Source organism: Bos grunniens, chromosome 3 (genome assembly GCF_055505025.1).
Source record: "Bos grunniens cultivar Pamir isolate PY7600 chromosome 3, Bosgru_T2T1.0, whole genome shotgun sequence".
NCBI classification, from domain to species: domain Eukaryota; kingdom Metazoa; phylum Chordata; class Mammalia; order Artiodactyla; family Bovidae; genus Bos; species Bos grunniens.
Window position 1 is genome coordinate 30,337,664 of NC_141167.1, and position 22,319 is coordinate 30,359,982.

Here is a 22,319-nt window from a genome sequence, read left to right on the forward strand (position 1 = left end):
GCTGTAAAATGAGAGATTTAGCTAAGTGATCTCTACATTTTCATACATCCATCACTCGATCTCGCCTATGCCAGATGGCTTCTTTGTCCAGTCCTTGAGCCCCTTCCCTTCCCTCCCACCTCTGTGTTCCAAAGCCTCTAGAGTCATTGGTCAGGGGAAAGGCCTGGCCAGAGTCTTTTTAGTCAAGCACATCTTTGGATCAAAAGTAGCACATTCATCCTGATGCCCTGAGTTTCCTCTGGAGAAATTGTAGATGAGAAAACTCTCATCATGGAATACTGCTAGGTTCCCTGAAATTGCTTCCACACCTCCCCCTTCCCATTTCCATCATCACTGGTCCAAACCACCATCATCACTTGGGTTTTATCACAAGCTTCTTGAATTGGCATCTTCGCTTTTCAAATTCCTATTCCATTCTATAACTAGACTATACTTTATAAATGCAAATCTGATTGCTATTCCCCTTCCTAAAACCCAGTAAAGGCTCTTTTTCCCTTGGAACAAAGTCCAGAATCCTTACCTGGATCTATGAAGGCCTTTGTGTTCTGCTCTTTCCTTCCCTCACTTCTCCAGACACTTCACATCCACTCTCTTGTCACTCTGGCCATACTGGATGTTTCCACAGCAGGCCTGTGCCTGAATGTTCATCCTGTGAGGCTCCTTTGGGAGGTCTCTGACTTCACATGGCTGGCCTGGATCCTCTGCTCTTTCTTTCCCTAAAACCCTGTGTTTCTCCTGCCATAATGGGCCCATGCTTTTATAACCGGTACATTGAACAAATAGAGCTTGGTGAGATACAAGCCTGAGACAGATTTATTTCCCTCTAATCATTGCCTTCAGATGTGTTTGATAAAACACATCTATTTAGATGTGTTTAGAGCAGATCTGAGCATTTTCTGGCCAGTTAGTTCTTTAAAACTTTAATCTTACATCCAATTTCAAATTTATTTTCTTCCTGGTTCAGGCCAGGCTTTGGCCTGATGGACCTGGATGAGGGAGGGGGTGTGTGTTTGTCTGCCTTTTCACCCCTCCTCCACTCCCCACTTTTCTGCTTCTGGATCTTTCAGGGATACAGATGCCATAGGGTGGAATAGGCCAGCAGCATCCGTTGTGTGCTGGTATGATATTTTAAATGAACAAATGAAGGCCATGGGCTTTGGAGTTAATCTCCAAAGATTAGTTATTCCTTAGGACTGTGGGTGAATCTCTTTCCTTCATTAAAGCTTCTTACTGTTCCATAAATGTTAATTCCTCTTCCTTATCTGTGGTTGGGTGGGGGGTAATAATGCATGTCCCATAGGCCTGTGCTCACAACTGCATGTGATAACATGGGCGTAAAGTCTTAACAACTATTATTTCATTTCCTTAGGATTCCCAAAGGCCAGGTGTGCATGTTCATTTGGGTCTGACTCTGCGACCCCATGGACTGTAGATCACTAGGCTCCTCTATTCAAGGAATTTTCCAGGCAAGAATTCTGGAGTGATTTGCCATTTTCTACTCCAGGGAATGTTCCTGACCCAGGAATCGAACCTGAGTTTCCTGTGTCTCTGCATCGGCAGGAGGATTCTTTACCACTGAGCCACCAGGGAAACCCTTAGGATTCTGATAATATCTCTTCTAATGCCTCTGACTTTACAAGGTGACCTCACAGTCTCTGAAAGACAGATCAAGAGGGCTTTTTGTCCCCATTGTGCTAGACTCTGTCCTGAGCAAGAGAGGCACACACATTGGATAGATTCCATCCCTGACCTTAGGGAGCTCAGAGACTTGCTAAGGACAGAGACATCCTAGTTTAAATTTTGGATAGGAGTGTAATATGTATTATCCTAGGATAGGAAAGACACAGAAGCAATTTTTCTTTTGCCTGAATTTGATGCCAAAGATACCATAAACATTTAGAACTTGATGGAAGTGTCATAGGACCAAGCTACCTTTATAGTGCATGAATGGGAAAGCAGAGGTCCAGAGAAGAGAAGTAGTGTGTGAGACCACATTGCTATTTGTTGGGAGGGACAGGAGCACAGCACACAGCTCAGAGTCCCCACTCCTTTGGCTAATTCTTGCTCCTCCTTCCATTAAATGACATGGTTCTCCCACACCACCAATACACACACACACACATATACACAGATGTGAAGCCTCTCTTATCAACTCACTCTTCAGACTTCCTGTTTTGTAATATGCATCACATCTGTAATCGCTTATTTAATGGCTTTTTCTCACATCAGATTGCAACCCCTGTGAGGGCAGGAGCCCACTCTCTTGTTCACTGTTCTGTCTCTAGTACAGAAGGGGCCCCAAAGTGAGGAGCAAGGGTGAAGGAAGTGATGCCATTCCGAATCCCCTCTGTGCCTGGCACTGAACAGGGTGACCATCCCAGATGACCTCATTGGATCTTCTAGCACCTGAGTGCCTGGCGCGGCTGCAGCAGGAGACAGAGTCAGGAAACAGGGTTTTAGATTTAATTTTATTTTTTCTTAGAAGCCAGGAAGCAGTGTTGTGAATGGACAATGGGAGGGATGACACTAAGAGGTACTCAGAGCCTTCCCAGGGAAGCTAGTAATTCATAGTTCCATGGGCATCCTGTCATCAAAACCAGTGTGGAAAGGGTGTAGCCTGGATGTTGAGGGCAGGGACTCAAGAAAAGACACATCTCCTGGGCTCCACCCACTGGTTGGTCTGCTGCGTGGCCAGGCTCATTGAGCCAGTCAAGGGGGCAGTGACCATCACTAGTGGGCTCTAGCTGCTGTCTGCTGGAGATTCATGTGCTGTTCAGTATACCCAATCCTACTGGGGGCTGGGCTGCAACTTACTCCTTTCCTCTTAGCTCTGTGATCTTGGGTAAGTACTTTAAGCTCTATGGGCTTCAAATACCTCCCCTGTAAAATGGGGATAAAAGAGTACTCAGCTAACAGGTATTCTGTGAAAATTAAGGGTGTCAAAACAGGCAAAGTGTTTTGTTATCATTGTCAGAGCTCTGGCTTAGGATCAGGAGGTCTGAGGCTATGACTGTTTTTCACTATTCATGTCACTGGGGGAAAGTGATGTCTCCTCTCTGAATTTAGTGCCTCCATTTGTATGACAGGGAACACAGTGCTTGCTTCAAAGGCTAGACAAGACATGGGAACCTGAAGGCCCATCTCAATTGCCTACATCCACAAGGAAGGGAAAGGAAGCCACCCAATCTGCTGATGCTAGGTGAGCGTGGGAAAGCTTTTCCTCAGGCTGCTGTTTAAAGGGCCTCCTGTGGCCCCCTTTATCTGACATCTTGACCCCTCTTCCTGACCCCTTCCCTGCTCCTGCTCCCACCAGGGCCTGACTGCCGAGGAACCCAGATTAGAGAGGAACTGTGTTCAGGAAGTGCTTTAACAGGCCAAAGTGGAAACATATCTAAGGGCTGGCCAAACCGGATGTTGTCCAGGTCATGAGGAACAATCTGCTTTTGGGGGGCTGGATGGGGATGGGGTAGGGGAAAGGGAACAAGGTGAAGATTCTGTGAAGCAGTGCTTCTCACAGCACTGACTCTGAGGCAGAAGGAAGAGCTGGTCAATCCTTCAGCAAACATTCTTTCTGGAACACAGTCTCTTGCCACCCTGTAGAGCTTATAAATCTGCTGAGATTGCTTCTGACCTGATCCTTCCTTCTGTGAGTGTGTACATGTATGTGTGCACAGAGATGTGGAGCTTGCTGATGGCTTCCTCCCACCTGGGACTGGGAGGGCTTTGGGTGTACAGGTCAGAACTTGCCAAGAAGGCATAAAGAGGGCAGCTAATATACTTGCTGTCTCTGTAGCACTTCTGTGCACCAGGCATTGCACTGGGATGGCTTGCATGCATTCTTTTTTGGCTGTGCCGTGAGGCATGTGAGATCTTAGTTCCCAGACCAGGGATCAAACCTGTGCCCCCTGCAGGAAGTACATAATCTTAACCTCTGGATCACCAGGGAAGTCCCCTGCATTCTTTTTCTTAATGAGATAGGCATATTGTTGTTGTGTTGTGTTTGTTGCTCAGTCGTGTCTGACTCTTTGCGACCCCATAGACTGTAGCCCACTAGGCTCCTCTCTCCATGGAATTCTCCAGGCAAGAATCCTGGAATGGGTTGCTATATCCCTGCACAATTTAAAGATGAGGAAACTGCATCTCAGAGAGGCTAAGTTCCTTCCCAAGGCCATGTAGCTAGGAATGAGCCAAGGAGGACACAGCTCTGGGCATCTGGGTGTGAGACTGCATGGAGAGGGTCCCCTGGATAGGAAAGCTTACTCCATTCTTCTGACAGCTCAGCTTCTCTGCTTAGGCTTAGGTTCCTGGCATCCTCTCTTCCCAGCCAGAAGGTGGAAGATAGCTAGAGTGATAGTTATTTCTTGTCTCAGGTGTTTATAGGCTCCTGCCAGCCCCTAGACAAGGGGTTGGCCACTGTGACTCCAGTTGCCCAGGAATAACTCCACCGGGTCTGGCTTTGGGTCCAGCATCTCTCTCTCACACACTTCCTCCCACATGCCTTATTTCAATCATGATAACAGCAGCTCCTGCTTAGTCAGCTGCTGCTACGTGCCAGATGCTGGGCTATGGGATTTTCATTTCTTCTTTAATCCTCACCACTCCTATGAAGTAGGACTGGATATCGCCATGTTACAGATGAGAAAACTCAGATGTTGAGGGTTTAAATAACGAACCACACGGCTGGTAGGCTGCAGAGGCGAGTGGTTCTGCTAGGTTTGTCCAAGCTCACAGTCTATTCTCTGAACCCTCTGCTTCCCTGGCAAGCCCATATCACAGAGCATGACATGTGTCCAAGTGCAGGAGTGAGTCCTCACTAGAATGTGAGCAGAGCCCTTGGTATGGGGAGACACTGGGTCCAGAGCCCCAGAATACTGGTTTGAACCACAAGGTTGACATTCTCCAGCTATGTGATCTTGGCACTTCATTTTACTAAAGCTTGGTTTTCTCACTTAAAATAGGGATAACCATGCCTGGTGTAATTTTATGATTATGGCTACATGATTCACGGTGCTATCAGAGTACCCAGCACATGTGTGATTAATGCTTGCCATGTAGATGAGATCAAGCTGAGCCCTTCTGAGAGCCTGGCTCTGTTGGCATCCTGGGCGCCTCCCACTCACCTGTAATACTAGGTTACAGAGCAGCAATTTCTACTTTCATGTTCTTCCACTGGCAAGAACTGCTGTCTGGGATACCCGCCTGGTACAGGAAAGGGGGACAAGAGCCCACAATGTTCTTCCCTGACAAAACCCCAGCTCTATTAGTTTGCATGTGATACTCTCATGCTTCCCTCTTCCTTTTCCTCTTCTTGCCTAAAATAAACCTTGCACATCAAAATCACTCAGCATCCCATAAAGGGACACAGGCCTCCTCTGAGAACCCCTGGAGTCTTGGGAATCCAAAGTCTTCCTCAGTCTCTAGGGAGAGGGGCTCTTTTGAATTTCTTAAACTATTAATACAATTGAAGAAGCATGTCCCCTCCCTCTCCACTCTTTCCCCACTCTTGATAATCCCCTATGACCATTAGGACTGAAACATCAGACAGCTAGAAACCCATGCTCCTAGCCTGGCTTGAGTTTTCTTGCTCCACCCTCCCCACAACTCCACCTTCATCCTGCCTCTAGGGCATAGAATAGGGGCCGAGGAGACCCCCCTTAGTTAGAGACCACAGGGTGGATGTGAAAGATAAGCTGGGAAAAGCACAGTCGGGGAGCAACTGGGCTTCAGTCTTAATATTAAAACTTCACTTTCTGATCTCATAGTCTTGGGGTCATCACTAAATCTCACTGTGCCCACCTGTTTGTTTGTTACTGGGGATGTGTGTGCATGTGTGCGTGTGTTCTCAGTTGTGTCTGACTTTTTGCGACCCTAGGGACTATAACACACCAGGCTCCTCTGTCCATGGGATTCTCAAGGCAAGAATACTGGAGTGGGTTGCCGTGCCCTCCTCCAGGGGATCTTCCAGACCCAGAAATTGAACTTGCATCTCTTAGGTCTCCTATATTGGCAGGCAGGATCTTTACTACTAGTACCAGCTGGGAAGCCCCTGTCACTAGGGATACTGTTACCTAATTTGCAAATGGGGGTTTAATGACACATTGTCTGTGAATGACCTAGCCCACTGTGCACACTTAACTATGATCGCTGTCATCAGACACTTGTTGTCATGGATGGATCCAGCTGAGCCCGGGGGAAGCCTGAGCCTGACCACAGCCTCCCAGGGTGTGCTCATGGGGAACTGGAGACGCTGAGGAGGACATTGTTCACAAGTCCCTGGAGTCAGAGGAGAGGGGAGGATGAAAATGTGAGGGAGGGAGAGGTTGATGAAACCTCACTGCTAGCGCTGTTCCCAAGGTTTAGGGCCCAGTCTTCTGAATAGAGGGGTCCAACGCAAAGGCTTAGGATGTGGTTCTTACAAAACCCTTTGTGAGATTTGGTTCCGAGCAAAGCTGTTTTGGGGCCCAGCTGGTAAAATGAGATAGAGTTTGAGGAGAGGGCTCTCTTCCCAGTGAATGTGGGTTGATTCAAGGTCTGTCCCAAGGACAGAAAGGTGCAGCTCTGGGGGTCCTGGGAAGGAAAAGCCATTCTCACTGGTAGCAGTAGTGGCAGGGAGGAGCCCCTAGAAGCTTCCTAGCCACAGGTGCCCTTGAGGGTAGCGCAGAGCCCAGTGCTTGTGAGATGTCTCAGAAAACCCCAGGGGAGGCTTTGAGGAAGGCAGATTCTTCATCAGCAGCTGAGGGCTCTGAGCCAGTAACATCTGAATTGTTAACGGGACCTCCTTCGTCCCCCAGCTTGCTGAGGGTCTCAGGGGCTGTAACAGTATCAGCCTTGATTCCAGAAACTATTGGGGGTGAGGGAGGCACCAGTCAGCTTCAGTGGACTGAACTGCTGGGAGGCGCTTTGGCTGAATCCTGCCGGCAGGCTAGGCTGGGGAGAGAGGGAGGGGGCAGGGCTCTCTGGGAGGCCGAGCAAGAGCTCTGAGCTCCTGCTTGTGGGCTTGGATTCAGGGAAGGTGTTGGTCCAAAGGCAAAGACTAGGCAGGGTTGCAGGGGCCTGTCAGACTGCAGACATATTAGAATAGTGGCTAATATTTGGTGAGAAACATCATAGTGTAGCTGGAAGCACTGCAGCCTAATGGTGAAGTGCAGGAATAGAGTCACAGCTCTACCATGTTCCAAATCTGTAACCCTAGGCAAACTGTTTAGCCTGGTGGGGCACTTAGAACCACATTGGGCAGGCAGAGTGAAAAGTGTTGGCTTTACTTCCTGTCGATTATTGTACATGTTGGTGGCTATACATTCAAGGTAGGTAGAGTCTGATCCTCCAGCCAGGCCTTCAGTGGGTCTGCCTGTGAGAGGATGGAGGCAAAAGAGGCCCCAGAAACAGGCTCCAGATCATGTGATCTGGTCTTAAAAAAGCTCGTAACAAACAACCACAGTGCTATGCTATGCTTAGTCACTCAGTCGTGTCCAACTCTTTGTGACCCTATGGACTGTAGCCCACTAGGCTCCTCTGTTCATGGGGATTCTCCAGGCAAGAATACTGGAGTGGGTTGCCATCCCCTCCTCTGAGGGGATCTTCCCAAGCCAGGCTTTAAACCCAGGTCTTGCATATTGCAGGTGGATACTTTACTGTCTGAGCCTCCAGAGAAGCTCAAGAATACTGGAGTGGGTAGCTTATCCCTTCTGCAGGGGATCTTCCTGACCCAGGAATCGAACTGGGGTCTCCTGCATTTCAGGCAAATTCACTACCAGCTGAACTACCGGGGAAGCCCAACAACCACAGTTCAGTTCAGTTCAGTCACTCAGTCATTCCGACTCCTTGCCCTGGGGCACGCCAGGCCTCCCGGTCCATCACCAACTCCTGGAGTTTACTGAAACACACCCACTGAGTCAGTGATGCTATCCAACCATCTTATCCTCTGTCATCCCCTTCTCCTCTTGCCTTCAATCTTTTCCCAGCATCAGGGTCTTTTCAAATGAGTCAGCTCTTCACATCAGGTGGTCAAAGTATTGGAGTTTCAGCTTCAGCATCAGTCTTTCCAATGAATATTCAGGACTGATCTCCTTTAGGATGGACTGGTTGGATCTCTTTGCAGTTCAAGGGACTCTTAAGAGTCTTCTCCAACACCACAGTTCAAAAGCATCAATTCTTCTGCACTCAGCTTTCTTTATAGTCCAACTCTCACATCCATATATGACAACTGGAAAAACTATAGCCTTGACTAGGCAGATCCTTGTTGGCAAAGTAATGTCTCTGCTTTTTAATATGCTGTCTAGCTTGGTCATAACTTTTCTTCCAAGGAGCAAGCGTCTTTTAATTTCATGGCTGCAGTTAACATCTTCAGCGATTTTGGAGCCCCCAACAATGAAGTCTGACACTGTTTCCACTGTTTCCCCATTTATTGCCATGAAGGGATGGAACTGGATGCCATGATCTTTGTTTTCTGAATGTTGAGCTTCAAGTCAACATTTTCACTCTCCTCTTTCACTTTCATCAAGAGGCTCTTTAGTTCTTCTCCACTTTCTGTCACAAAGGTGGTGTCATCTGCATATCTGAGGTTATTGATATTTCTCCCAGAAATCTTGATTTCAGCTTGTGCTTCATCCAGCGCAGTGTTTCTCATGATGTACTCTGCATATAAGTTAAATAAGCAGGGTGACAATATACAGCCTTGATGTACTCCTTTTCCTATTTGGAACCAGTCTGTTGTTTCATGTCCAGTTCTAATTGTTGCTTCCTGACCTGCATACAGATTTCTCAAGAGGCAGGCCAGGTGGTCTGGTATTCCCATCTCTTTCAGAATTTCCCACAGTTTATTGTGATCCACGCAGTCAAAGGCTTTGGCATAGTCAATAAAGCAGAAATAGATGTTTTTCTGGAATTCTCTTGCTTTTTTGATGATCCAGCGGATGTTGGCAATTTGATCTCTGGTTTCTCTACCTTTTCTAAAACAAGCTTGAACATCTGGAACTTCACACTTCACGTATTGTTGAAGCCTGACTTGGAGAATTGTGAGCATTACTTTGCTACCATGTGAGATGAGTGCAATTGTGTGGTAGTTGGAGCATTCTTTGGCGTTGCCTTTCTTTGGGATTGGAATGAAACTGACTTTTTCCAGTCCTGTGGCCACTGCTGAGTTTCCTAGATTTGTTGGCAAATTGAGTGCAGCACTTTCACAGCGTCATCTTTGAAATAGCTCAACTGGAATTTCATCACCTCCACTAGCTTTGTTCATAGTGATGCTTCCTAAGGCCCAACTGATTTCACATTCCAGGATGTCTGGCTCTAGGTAAGTGATTACACCATCGTGATTATCTCAGTCGTGAAGATCTTTTTTGTATAGTTCTTCTGTGTATTCTTGCCACCTGTTCTTAATATCTTCTGTTTCTGGTAGATCCATACCATTTCTGTCCTTTATTAAGCCTGTCTTTGCATGAAATGTTCCCTTGGTATATCTAATTTTCTTGAAGAGATCTCTAGTCTTTCCCATTCTTTTGTTTTCCTCTATTTCTTTACACTGATCACCGAGGAAGGCTTTCTTATCTCTCCTTGCTATTCTTTGGAACTCTGCATTCATATGTTTTTCTCCTTTGTGTTTCACTTCTCTTCTTTTCACAGCTATTTGTAAGGCCTCCTTAGACAGCCATTTTGCTTTTTTTACATTTCTTTTTCTTGAGGATGGTCTTGATCCCTGTGTCCTGTACAGTATCACCACCCTCCAACCATAGTTTATCAGGCACTCTGTCTATCAGATCTAGTCCCTTAAATCTATTTCTCACTTCCACTGTATAATTGTAAGGGATTTGATTTAGGTCATACCTGGATGATCTAGTGGTTTTCCCTACTTTCTTCAATTTAAGACTGAATTTGGCAGTAAGGAGTTCATTATCTGAGCCACAGTCAACTCCCAGTCTTCTTTTTGCTGACTGTAAAGAGCTTCTCTATATTTGGCTGCAAAGAATATAACCAATCTGATTTCGGTATTTATCATCTGGTGATGTCCATGTGTAGTCTTCTCTTGTGTTGTTGGAAGAGGGTGTTGGCTATGACCAGTGCATTCTCTTGGAAAAACCCTATTAGCCTTTGCCCTGCTTCATTCTGTACTCCAAGGCCAAATTTGCCTGTTACTACAGATGTTTCTTGACTTCCTACTTTTGCATCCCAGTCCCCTATAATGAAAAGGACATCTTTTTTGGATGTTAGTTCTAGAAGGTCTTGTAGGTCTTCATAGAACCATTCAGCTTCAACTTCTTCAGCATTACTGGTCGGGGCATAGACTTGGATTACCGTGATATTGAATGGTTTGCCTTGGAAATGAACAGAAATCACTGTGTTGTTTTTGAGATCACATCCAAGTACTGCATTTCAGACTCTTCTGTTGACCATGATGGTTACTCTATTTCTTCTAAGGGATTCCTGCCCGCAGTAGTAGATATAATGGTCATTGGAGTTAAATTCACCCACTGCAGTCCATTTTAGTTCACTGATTCCTAGAATGTTGACATTCACTCTTGCCATCTCTTGTTTGACCACTTCCAATTTGCCTTGATTCGTGGACCTAACATTCCAGGTTCCTATGCAATATTACTCTTTACAGCATCAGATCTTGCTTCTATCACCAGTGACATCCACAACTGGGTGTGGTTTTTGTTTTGGCTCCGTCTCTTCATTCTTTCTGGTGTTATTTTGCCACTGATCTTCAGTAGCATTTTGGGCACCTACTGACCTGGGGAGTTCATCTTTCAGTGTCTTATCTTTCTGCCTTTTCATACCATTCATGGGGATCTCAAGGCAAGAATACTGAAGTGATTTGCCATTCTCTTCTCCAGTGGACCACATTTTGTCAGAACTCTCTACCATGATCCGTCCATCGTGGGTGGCCCTACACGGCATGGCTCATAGTTTCACTGAGTTAGGCAGGGTTGTGGTCCATGTGATTAGATTGTTTAGCTTTCTGTGCTTGTGGTTTTCAGTCTGTCTGCCCTCTGATGGAGAAGGATAAGAGGCTTATGGAAGCTTCCTGATGGGACAGACTGGCTGAGGGGGACACTGGGTCTTGTTCTGATGGGCAGGGCCATGCTCAGTAAGCAATAAAAATATTTCTGAGAAAGGAGTATGTATATGTATATTTTAGACATTCCAACAGCATAAAAAGTTGCAATGGAAACCACATTTCTGTGTGACCTCAGGGCATACTCTGGTCCTTCTTAGGATGATGGTTTCCTGAAATGATTGTGCAAATACACTGAATATGTGCGTATACAGTACACATACTATTATGACTCCAAATAAATTCTATTTACTGAGATCTTATGATTCACCAAGCACAACGTCAGTACCTTCCCACGTGTTGTCTCATTTAGTCCTGAAAGAACCTTGTGTGGTTATCACACACATGTGATATTGTCACTTTGACTGTTCTGTAGATAAGGAAAAGGAGGCTTGGTGAGTACACTTGCCCACAGCCACAGAACTGTAGACCAGACCAGTAGGGGGGTCAATCAAGTATGACTGACTCGAAGGGGATGCAGGTCCTAGTATTTCACTGCTCATCAGGAAAATTCTTTCTGTGAATTTTCTATTTTGACTTCAGAAGGTCTAAACAGGCACTGAAGGCTAGAGTTCATTCTGTTGGGACAGAGCTGATTCAGTGGAATCACCCTGTGTCTCCATTGTCCATCTATTACTTGTCACCTGAAGTTGTGCTGTCCCCATGGAACATGACTGGTGCTTGTTCTTAGGGCCAACTGGCCTAAGCTTAGATTGTGTGTGTGTACACACATGTACATGTGAATGTGTATGTATGTTTGTGTCCCTTTATACGTGCATGCATGTGTGTGTGACATTTGATTCAAAGAGATCTGAGAAGCAACAAGCTTTCAGGTTTGCCATTGGTAAAGACCAAAGGGGACAGTGGAATAGACCTTTGTCTGACCCTTCACTCATTTTTGGTTTCATTGGTTTTTAAAAAAATAATTTCATTTATTAATTTTTTGGGGGGCTGTGCTGGGTCTTCATTCCTGTATGGGCTTTTCTCTAGTTGTGGCGAGTGGGGGCTTCTTATTACAGTGGCTTCTCTTGTTTCACCTACTTCCCTGGTGGCTCAGATGGTAAAGCGTCTATGGGTTCGAGCCCTGGGTTGGGAAGATCCCCTGGAGAAGGAAATGGCAATCCACTCCAGTACTGTTGCCTGAAAAATCCCATGGACAGAGGAGCCTGATAGGCTACAGTCTATGGGGTTGCAAAGAGTCGGACATGACTGAGCGACTTCACTCTTGTTTCAGAGTGAGGGCTGTAGGTCGAGGGGCCTCCTCCAGTAGCTGCGACTCCTGGGTTCGAGCACAGGCTCAGCAGTTGTGGTGCACAGTCTTAGTGGCTCCGCAGCAATGTGGGGTCTTCCTGGATCAGGGATTGAACCTGTGTCTCCTGCATTGGCAGGTAGATTCTTTACCACTGAGCCACCAGAGAAGCCCCTCATTATATTTTACAAAGAATGAAAGTAAGGCCTGTCCCAGAGAAGGGAGTCACCCTGGGTTTGGCAAAGTTTTAAACAAAATAAAAATACTTACTTTGCTCTTTCATTGAGAGGACTGGAGATAATAGCACAGGTTTGTGTTTTTCCAACTACACTGGAGAATTCCATGGACTGAGGAGCCTGGCGGGCTGCCGTTTATGGGGTCGCACAGAGTCGGACACGACTGAAGCGACTTAGCAGCAGCAGCAGCAGTCATAACTTTGATCCCACAGTCATACATGCTGGGGCCTCGAGAAGGCACAGGCTGGCTATGATGTTCCAGTGTTACAGGTGGACAGTAAATTGCTAGATGCCATTGATTCTTTTTTAACTTAAAGAGAGTGTGAACACACTGTGGAGGAGACACATCATAGTGGTAAAGGGCATGGTCTCTGGACTCAGACTGTCTGGGTCCAAATTCTGGCTCTGACACTTGCTGGCTGTGCAATCTCCAGTAAACTAGTTAACCTCACTGTACCTCAGTTTTCTCACCTGCAGAATAGAGTAATAATAGTGCCAGCTTCATAGAAAAACACCAGAAAGGTAGAGAATTAATATATAGACAAAGCTTAAAAGAGCATCTCTTTTAAGTGCTCAATAAATGTTAGATAATACCATTATGAGGAACAGAGTGTAAAAGTCATGTTCTTTTCAAATATAAACAGGAGACTTCAATGAAATCTTGCACTTTCTCTAGTTGGCCTTAGGCTAAATTTTTACAACAATCTCGGCTCTCTTACTCATTCTATGCATTGAGGCACTTTTCTGGAAATTTTTGAGAGGTACTGTGTCTGTGTAATGCCCAGAACTTGGGGCAAAATGCATTATAGTTGTCATCTTCAACACTGTTAGTGTCATTCAGGGGAGTGTTATGTCTGTCAAATTCGAGAGGTGGTTTCCTTTAGCGAGCTGATGTCAGTGGGAGATACTTACATCTTCTGGATGACCAGGGCTTTCCAGAAGGCCATCAGTAGGGTCTGGGGTAAAAATGAGGCCAAGTCCTTTTTAATACTAGGAGGATAGGGACTTCCCTGGTGGTTAGTGGTTAAGATTCTGCTTTGCAATACAAGAGATGTGGGTTTGACCCCCGGTCGGGGAACTAAGATCCCACACTCAGCAAAGCAACTAAACCTGAGTACTGCAATTACTGAACACGTGCACCACAAGGAAAGATCCCACATGATGCAATGAAGATCCCATGTGCCGCAGCCAAGACCTGACACAGCCGCATAAACAAGAAAAAAAGATTAGGAGGTTAAAAATGAGGGCTGACCATTCTCCCTGTTTCTTTGCCAGGTAGCTGTAAATGGCTTTTGGTGATTTCTAAAAATCAAATCTACTCTTAGAGGACAAAAATTTGCCATTTTGAAAGACCTTCTAAACATTTACTAGGTAATAAATCTATGAAAAAAATTTAGCCTCATTAAAACCTCCCGAACATTGTAAAACTGATTAAACTCAGTGCTGACAATGGATGATTGGATGCGCATTGCCATTAGGTTGGGTTACACTTGATCCTGTAAGGCGAAAATCGCATATAATCAATATTACTCTTGACCTGATTGTTAAGTGTGGCACGCCTTATTTGTATTTTATTTGTATATGTGTTAATTTCTCAGTCATGTCTGACTCTTTGCCACCCCATGGACTGTAGCCCACCAGGCTCCTCTGTCCAAGGACTTCTCCAGGCAAGAATACTGGAGTGGGCTGCAATTTCCTTCTCGAAGGGTTGTGTTTTATAGTTCTCCATGTAATTTGAAAATCTTTTAATTTTAAAAATGTCTACCACACACAGAAATAGGGTACAGAAAAATCTCTCTGGAGCCATCACTCAGCTTTGACTCAGCATTTTGCCATATTTGGTTTATCTACCAATTAGCCTTTCCACCTTCTATTTTGCTGCAATATTTTAAAATGGGCCATAGAAATTAGTTGCTTGTTTACATTAAAAAAAGTTCTTTTAAACCTAGCTATAATGACATTAAAACAACAAAATTTAGTGATTTATTGATACTATCTAATACCAGGTTTCCTTCATTTCCTAAAAAACATTTAGCAGTTTATTTGTTTGAACCAGATTTTCAACAAGGCCCACATGTTCACATAAATTCCTATGCATGATATAGAGTTGAGAAGCTCTAAGGCAAATTAGAGGAAGAAAGGAAAGGATAATTATCATGATAACTAGTCATAATGGCTTTATGAAGGGGATGCTTTGAAAACTATTAATGTGTTTTTCTCTTTTGCTTTCTTCCATTCTTGGCCTTTGCTCTAGCTGACTTGAAGCATCCATCATCCTGGGGCTAGATCATGATTTATAACAGAAGGAATGCAAAAAGAAAGGGCAAGTTAATATTCTTCCTCTGACAAGTTAAATAGAATTATTCAGCAGGAAAATAACCTCACAAGCCAGGTGTTATCTTGAAAAAGGAATTCTAAATTCCTTTAATCTCCCCTTTAGCTTTTCAACAATGCATTCTGATTTACCCAGCTTATGGAGTTCCCCAGAGTGTACCAAAAATACCTCTGAGCTCCATTAAGTCATCTCCAGGAATCTGTAGTGAAAGATGGAGGGCATGAGGTGATGGTAGAGGGGCTATCTGACTTTTTGTGATACCATAAGATAGTGAAAAGGACATAGAAAGAGAAAGGAGGAATGAGAAGGTAAGAGATCATTTTACATTGGATATTCTCCCATCTTTGGTCCAGCAAGTTGAGAGGTACATTGGCTGAGTACAACCAAGGGCAGAGGGGTTCACATTGTTGTTCAGTTGTGAAGTCAAGTCCGACTCTTTGAGACCCCATGGACTGCAGCATGCCAGGCTTCCCTGTCCTTCACTATGTACTGGAGTTTGCACAAACTCATGTCCATTGAATCAATGATGCTATCTAACCCTCTCATCCTCTGTCACCCCCTTCTCCTCCTGCTCTCAAATTTCCCCAACATTAGGGTCTTTTCCAATGAGTTGGATCTTTGCATCAGGTGGCCAAAGTATTGGAGCTTCAACATCAGTTCTTCCTCTGAATATTCAGCATTGATTTACTTTAGGATTGACTAGTTTGATCTCTTTGCTGTCCAAGGGACCCTCAAGAGTCTTCTCCAGCACCACAATTCAAAAGCATCAATTCTTTGGTGCTCAACCTTCTTTATGGTCCAACTCTTACATCCATACATGACTACTGGAAAAACCAGTAAAGACTACTGATATATTGTCTGTGGGCTGTGACCACATCCATATGGCAGTGTAATGTGGCCAGGTGGGGATGGCCACCCAGAAAGTGGTGGGAATTTGGCAGCAAACATTGCCCAGTGGGGGTTGCCATGGTTGGGCAGAGTCAAGGTGCCCTGGAAAAAGGGCTGCGCAGGGAAGCACCTGCGCCAAGCCAAGCTGGAGTCATTGCAGGTGGGAGCGTGTCTAGAATCCACAGAGGAGTCTAAATTGCCAGAGAGAGCTGGTAAAAGGCAAGGCAGCCAGGCAGCCCCCTGGACTCTGACCAGCTGTGGAAAGCCTATTCTACAAGTTACTCTAGTACAGACACACACTTTGTCTGTGAATCTTAGCAGGTGGATTAAGGACTCCTACCCCACCTGGGCCAGAAGAGCCAGAGCAGCCAGAAAAATATGACTTTTCACCTTCCATAGCATCACTAAAACGCCATCTCTTCCCCCTTACACCCAGATGTCATTTTGGAGAGGAGCCAGGAAGGGAGCCAGAAGACTGGTATGTCTGAGAGCTTAAGCCTTCATTTCCCCTTCGAGAGTAAACATTCCTTGAAAGGATCATTTATGTTATTGTGTTATACTGAGGTTCAAACCTCATTAGACATGGAAGTAATCAGGTCATCCTTTTGAATGGCTTTTGGCTATTTCAAAAAATCAAATTTACTCTCAGAGGACAAAGATTAGCCATTTTTAAAGGCTTCTAGAAACGTTCTAATTGATAAACATATGAAAAACATTAACCTCAATTATCTGCCCAAATGTAAACTAAACCAACTATCTCATACTTTCTTCTTTGAAATTAGTAAACATTGGAAAAAGCACAACTACTAGTTAGGAGGAAAAAAGTTATACACAAAACAAAGGAGCCACATGTTCTTAGTCAATCTGAGTTTTGATAGTAGTTAAGTGTTCCACCCTGGTATAACAGGAACATGAATCAAGCCCTTTTTCTGGGCTTGGTGCTGCTGTAAGAAATTTAGCCGTGTTATTTCACCAAATTGTTACAATAACCCAATGAGGTACATACTCTTACCACCCCATTTTGCAGGTGGGGAAACTGAGCCACAGATAGATTAATCACCTTGCCAAATTTGCACGGAAAATAGTAGACCTAGACCCAGGCTTTGGATTTGGGAAGTCAGATGTGAGAGTCATTTACTTTAACCTAAGATTTTGTTGCCCAGATTTGGCCACTCAAATCCTTTTGCCCCTGTGACAACTATCAGATCCTCAGCACTGACTGAGGTGGGTGGAGAATTTCAAAGCGTTCCTCCTTGTCTTTGGTCTATTTTAGCACTGAGCCGCTATGACCTTAATGTGTATGGCTAAGTTTCTTTGTTTCCAGGATTGATAAGGTATTTCTGAAAACACCTAACATAGGCTTAGCCAAGGGTAGGTGCTTAATCAGTGTTGCTGACCAATTCCAAATCTTGCTTAATCAGCTCATTTGCATACACTGTTTTTTTTGAAAATGGCTAAAGAGGAGCTTGGCCACTTGCTTCCTGTCTTTCCTGCTGAGGCTTTCCCTGACCAGTGTCACTCTCATGCCCTGACTTATCTACCACTCCTTACAAGTCTCTGGGATAGCTACCACCTTTTCAGCCCAGGCTCAAGAATAAAGACACGTGGAGCAGGCTGACCCAACCACATTTTGGCCAAACCCCACTGTCAGTAGGCTGAAGCAGATCTTCCTAGCCCAGTTTAGTCTGAATCAGTTGAAGCGGAGTTGATCTGCAGATTTGTAATTGTGAGAAGAAATGCTTGTTGTTGAAAGCTACTGAGTTTTGAAGTATTTGTTATGCAGCATTGTAGTCACAAGAGCCGACAAGCCCAGTGGGCTGTGTTCTAAAGTCAGTGTTGTTGTTCCTAAGTTGTCCAGTCGTGTCCAACTCTTTGCGACCCCATGGCCTCCATGTCATTCACTGTCTTCCGAAGTTTGCTCAAGTTCACGTCCATTGCCTCAGTGACACCATATGCATCACCGATGCGTGTGTCCATCCATAAAGTCCATATGCATGTTAATTATAGGAACAATGTGACCTCCTTGCTGCTGCTTCTGAGAGGGTAAGAGTCTAGCTTTAGGAAAGTTATACAGACCTGTATCTGTAGCAAAAGCTTTATTTTCTACCTTAGGAAATAACCCAGAATATGTACAAAAGTCCATTACACTGTTATTTCTAAAAGTGAAAATTGGAAACGATTTGAAGGAACAATATTAGAACCATGATCAAATACACTATGGCTTAGCCATGTGATAAATAGACTATTAAACTGGGTTAGGATTAGAGTCAGGAACGAAACACTTAAATAGTGTTTTAAAACAAAACAAAACTGATCTCAGTAAATGAAGTCTGGGGCAAGGCAATCCAAAACTGTTTTGAAGGATCAGTAGTCACAGTGGCGTTCCAGTTTTCTGCTCCATCTTCCTTAGAGCAAGGCCACTGTCTTTATGGTTTAGGATGAGTGCCAGAGCACCAGCCTTCACATCTATACTTCAGCAACAGGATGGAAGAAGGAGCAAAGACATGTGTATACTCTCATTTTGAGGAGACATCTTAGACTTCCTCACATGACACTTTGTTATATCTCAGTGGGAAAATTTAATCATAACAATGAGCCCAGTTAAAACTTTGGGTACTATAACTAGGGAAGAAAAGGAGAATAAATATTGGAAGGCATATTTGGTTATTAACGTTATGAACATGAAGACCTCTGGGGAGTCCTGTCTTACAGTTTATTTTGGTATTTGGTATCTAGTGACTTTATGACTCAGATTAAAAGATACTTGCATTTCTGGAGTTTGCTGGAGCAAAGGATGTAAGAGTGTTTCCTAAGGACAAAGTGTGGACCACAGGGGAGAGGGAGCTGGTGCACATGCCTGACTAGAGTGAGGACCCGATTCAATACAAAAAGGCAAGGGGTGAATTTCTGGGTTCCCAGGGGCTGCAGAAGCAGTAAGTGACAAGCTGGAGGAGAATGTATGGTTGTTAAGGGAGCTTCAGGTGTGGGGTCTCTGAGAAGCCATGAAATTGTGTTTAAAGAATGAGCTTGAAATGTTGCTGAGATGAGAGTGTGATAAAGCTTTCTCAGGGCAGTATCAGCCCATTAAGAATGTCCTTGCCTTTCCTGTATTGCCTTCCTTTCTTCTCTCCTCAACTCTGGAAGGGGGTGGGGGTAGGAAGGAAGCAGTTAGCCAGAGGTGGAGGAAGCATGGCAGGGCACAGTGGAGAAGGAAGGACCGTGGCTTCCCGCTTCTCCCCACCTGGCTCAGGGGGCTTCTTGCTGGCAGCAGGCCTCTCGCCACAGGGAGGGAGCAGTAACTGACTCTGAATCAAGTTTGGAGCTTTGGTTACTCCATGTTTTTTTAACTGAAGTATAATTGCTTTACATGTTGTGTTAGTTTCTGCTGGACAATGAAGTGAATCAGCTATATGTACATAATCAGTGAATCGGCTATATGTACATGCAATTCCCTCCCTCTTGGACCTCCCTCCCACCCTCCCCCTCATCCCCCTCCTCTAGGCCATCACAGAGCACAGAGCTTGGCTCACTGTCTATATAGCAGGTTCCTACTAGTTATTTATTTTACACATGGTAGTATATGAAAGTGAAGTGAGAGCATTAGTCGCTCAGTTGTGTTTGACTCTTTGTGACCCTATGGACTGTAGCCCACCAGGCTCCTCTGTCCATGGAATTCTCCAGGCAAGAATACCAGAGTGGCTTGGCATTTTCTTCTCCAGGGGATCTTCCTGATCCAGGGATCAAACCCAGGTCTCCTGCATTTCAGGAAGATTTTTTACCATCTGAGCCACCAGGGAAGTCCGTGGTCGTGTATATATGAGACTAAATTTGTAATAAAAAACTGTAGAACATTAAAAAAAAAAAAACCCCACATAATGGTGCACAGAAGATTCATGAAAACTGTCATAGTTTTCATCCAGAGGACAGGGAGGCATTTTCCCCATTGAATAAATTTGAAGGACTATAGGAGACAAAAATAGAGCTACTGTATCCTTTAAGTCCTCTTTATTCACCATACCAATTACATATAGGACAATTCTTATGTAATAATATTAATTGAAAAGACAGTATACAGATTTATATATAATATACCTGAATGATGTGAAGAGAGGGAGACAAAGAGAGAAGTGGGCAGGCCAGGAAAAAGCAAACAGTCTTTTTCTTTGTCTTGGAAAGGTCTCTGTTAACCTTTCTTTCTGGGCTCCCCAACCATCTTTCCTGACAGTGGTTAGTGGTCTGTTGGCTTCCATCATACTATAACTCATTTGTGATTATTGGTTTACATGTCTCTGATTAGAATGTAAATGACTTGAGTCAAAAGTGATGTCTCCAGGGCCTAGGACAGAGCCTGGAAAACAATTAGCACAGAAATAGGGTAATACTGATTCAAGAAAGGAAGGATGTTGTTAAAGCAAAGAAATGAAGGAAGGAAGCCAGGTCTAATGCTTTGTCTGAGGGCTCCCAACTGTGGCAGCCACTCTCCTTTCTCCTCCCAGAATATTTGGCTTATCTTTCTTAAATGTCCAGCCTTGCATTAGTGACCTGTGTGCTCATATTAGTTATTTGTGAACTATCTGAGGGTTGGACCTACATGCTGATAACATTAATTTGTTATTTAGTTGCTAAGTCGGGTCCAAGTCTTTGCGACCCCATGGACTATAGCCTGCCAGGCTCCTCTGTCTGTGAGATTTCTAGTAGTTTGGAAATGGAAATCCAGAGAGATTAAGGAGCTTGCCTGGGGCTGCACAGTCAACAGTGGGGTCAGGATTTGAACTTAGTTCTGAGTGCCACAGAAAGGGACAGGAGAGGTGGTGGAGTCTGGTGGTTAATTGTGGGGGTCGCACAGATTGTTTACCAGCTCATTGCTTACCTTTTGGGTAGTATTGGGCACATTAAATTTCTCTAATCCTTGGTTTTATCATCTGCAAAAACAATGATCATAATAGTATTTGTAAGGTTGTTGTGAGTTTTAACTAATTAGTATGTTTCCACTGCTTATCCCAGTCCCTGGCCAAGCATAAGAGCACATCAATGCTGGTTACTATTTTAGGATGAGGAAAGTGGCTTAGTAGATGCTCCATTAGTATGGAGGGATAAATATGTTTTATGATGAGGTACAAAAGTGAATCACTTATAACTCCCCCAGGACCACCCCCCGTACCCCATGGCTGAGGAAGAGGGTGATGCAGCCTACTCAGCCTCCTAGCCCCTCGGAGCCTCTCTTAGCATCTCTGTTTGAGCCCAAGAACAGAGAGACATTCTTTATGCCCCCTTTTCACCTGAGAACATAATTTGGTGCTTAGAAAACATTTTTGACTTCAGCACTTTGGCCTTGGCTCACTTTGGGCTTGACAGGAGAGGGAGTCCCTTGGGGGGCAGGTTGGGTGTGGGAGGGAACACAGGATCTGGGGGAGCACAGAGAAGGGCTGGGGGAACACAGAGAAGGTCTGGGGGCACATGGAGAGGTCATGGGGGAGCACAGAGAAGTAGTTGTGGGGAGCACTTGCTTACTGGGTCCAGAGAGAGAGAGAGGAGAATCAGGGTCATAGCCTGAGTTCAGTGTTTCTTCCCTGGGCCAGAAGTAGTCTTTGATATGTGTGTGTGCATGCGTGTGTGTGTGTGTGTGAGAGAGAGAGAGAGAGAGAGAGAGAGAGAGAGAGAGAGAGAGTAAGAGAAGGAATGTGAGCGGGAAGAGCAAGAGGGTCTGTGTCAGAGTTTGTATGTGTTGGGAGACAAGAAGCGATTGGACGTGGTGGGCCACTAGTGTGAGTGTGAGTCATGTGTGTGTGTGTGCTGGGAAAGATGAGCAGCTGTGTAGTAGACTTGTCACCATCAGTAGGGGTGACCGTGCAGTGCAGGATTTCTTTCATCTCCCCTCTGTGGGTCTGGCTAGGGAGGTCATGGTCCCAGCTGCTGGGATTGGAGTGGGCTGGAGGTGGAGGAGTCCTCTTTATATCTGGGCAGGAAGTCCTTTACGGGGAGATTGGGTAGTTACAGATGCCAGGAGATAGATGATGCAGCCTGACTGCACAGCCCCTTTTCCATTGTGAAGACAAGGAAGCGAACACAGATACAGTGTTTGCATAAGAGATACTGGGAGCCAAGGGATTACGGGATTAGGGAACCCAGTGGCCATGGAATTCCCAAGTTGGGAAAGCCCTGAGGGATGATCTCAAGAGGACCTTCTGCAACGGGTCCTGCTCAGTCACTGATCGGTGCCTCAGTGGGCCCTGCCGCCTGGCAACCAACTATCAATGAGAGAACGTTAGTGGTCCTGTTCAGTCATTGGACAGCACAGCAGTGGGCCTCGCCCACAAGCAACTATTAAGAAACGCTGGTTAGTGAGGGGAATCAGACAACAGTGGAGTAGTGGTCGTGAGGAGGAGGGTGAGGTAAGAGGTGGATCCCGGCCTTCTCCCTGAGGCCCTCCAGCTCAGTCCTGGGGGACGGTGCTCTGCAGGGCTCCAGAGCCCTCACCAAGGCCACCCACTAGCCTTGACCCAAGCCTTGAGGCAGCGGTGAACCTCTCCCCTATCCTGGTCTCTGTGACCTAATAGC